The sequence below is a fragment of the Mustela nigripes genome, chromosome 18, assembly GCF_022355385.1.
Source record: "Mustela nigripes isolate SB6536 chromosome 18, MUSNIG.SB6536, whole genome shotgun sequence".
Lineage (NCBI taxonomy): Eukaryota > Metazoa > Chordata > Mammalia > Carnivora > Mustelidae > Mustela > Mustela nigripes.
Genome location: NC_081574.1, coordinates 25,215,936 through 25,217,607, shown reverse-complemented (window position 1 = coordinate 25,217,607; position 1,672 = coordinate 25,215,936). Strand labels below are relative to the sequence as shown.

At 32.2% G+C, this 1,672-nt stretch overlaps 1 pseudogene; it reads left to right on the top strand.

The window, feature by feature from the left end:
• The first annotated feature begins 710 nt into the window (after positions 1 to 710).
• Positions 711 to 811, top strand: LOC132006642 (U6 spliceosomal RNA; annotated as a pseudogene).
• The last annotated feature ends 861 nt before the right edge of the window (positions 812 to 1,672 follow it).

The following is a 1,672-nucleotide window of genomic DNA, read 5'->3' as shown; positions in this document are numbered from 1 at the left end:
GGGAGCAATAGGTTTTGTGGTATCTGCTAATGTATAATAATGGAGAATCTCTTTTAAAAAAAGTAATAAAAATTACAAATTCTAAATTATATATGAAAATGAATATTTATTTTGGATAAGAAAAGAATCAATATATATACATATATGTTTTTAAAGTTGACAAATATTACAAGCATTATGTCATTAGAAAAATAACATTTCGAAACTATCTGACACACCTAACCATTGCCCATTTTATTTGTCTGCAATGTTACTTTTTCAAATAAAAATTTAAAAATATTTTCTATGGAACAATACAAATGGTGTCTTGCTTCTTGTGTGGTTGATCAAAATTTGATTTTTTGGAAGATTTCTTCCAGTTTCACAATTTGTTCTTGGTAATGCCATGTGAAGTTTTTAGACTTGTCAACATTTGGAAAACTTGTATCAAATTGTTTTCATAGAAGAAGTATGTGATTCAGAACCATTTTGCTGCACCAATAGCAATTTTGCATGTCTCTTAGTATCACAGACTAAGATGGGTCTGAAATCCTGGGACCTGAAAAGCAGGTGACTTTTCACATGGTCACACAGTTGTGCTTCCTATTACAGCATTGTTACCAAATTTTGCTTTACAATTGTAGGAATTCAGATAAATACTGTTTTGCATGATTCCTATCCAACAAAAAAATCATGATACATTTATAATTGTTTATAACACCTCTGGGTGCTTGCTTTGGCAACATTATTAAAATTAGAAAGAGAGAGAGAAAATTATCATGGTTTCTGCACTAGGATGACACACAAATTTGGTGAAGGGTTCCATTATTTTTATCACTGGGTGATGCATGGACTTGTTGCATCAATTTATTTTACACCTGGAATGAATATAATACTGTATGTTAACTATCCTGGCATTAAAATAAAAACTTAAAAAGTCCAAAATAAAAGATAAAATAAAATTGGCTTTTGGAAGTGTGCTATGCAATAGATTGCCTTGATGCTTAAGCTTCATTAAATTCAATTACCGGAACCCAACTCTCAACGTCCATCATTTATATATACGTGAGTGAAGGAAGTCCAGAGGAATAGCATCCAAAGAAACTTCATGTTTTAACAATGAAATGTTCATTCATGCTGTTGGCCCGAGTGTCCATAATTCTCCATTGTGGTTGATGGCAACGACTACCACTCTCTTATACTCTGTCGACTCAAGTGCAATTATTTATGATTGTTTCATTCTATAACAATTCTAAGACTGCTTAAAGCCAAACAAGTGCTTTTTAACTTTTGTATTATGTATTATACTTATGTATAATTTTATCTCATTTGTTTTTTCTTTGTTGCTACATCCTCTTCAGGGATATGGAGTAAGGCGAAGTGACTCACCCAAAGTCATGTGTTTTTTAAAGCAGAGTTTCAAACCCAACCTTTGCAACACAACAAGCCCAATGTTGACTCTAGGCCATAGTGAGTCCTTTTCAGTACAATTTTTATAACATTATGATATTTGAATGCATTCTTGAGCGTCCTGGCATATTAAGCAAGTTAATGTTAGCTGGTTGTCCTAATTACAATAAATGTTTATTTCTCACTCTAGTGTTTTAAAGTACAGTGATTATTTTTATTCTGAGGGGTGGTTCTGTTGCAAACATTTACAGAAGGACCTAAGCTCCTTCAGTTTTGTGGTACT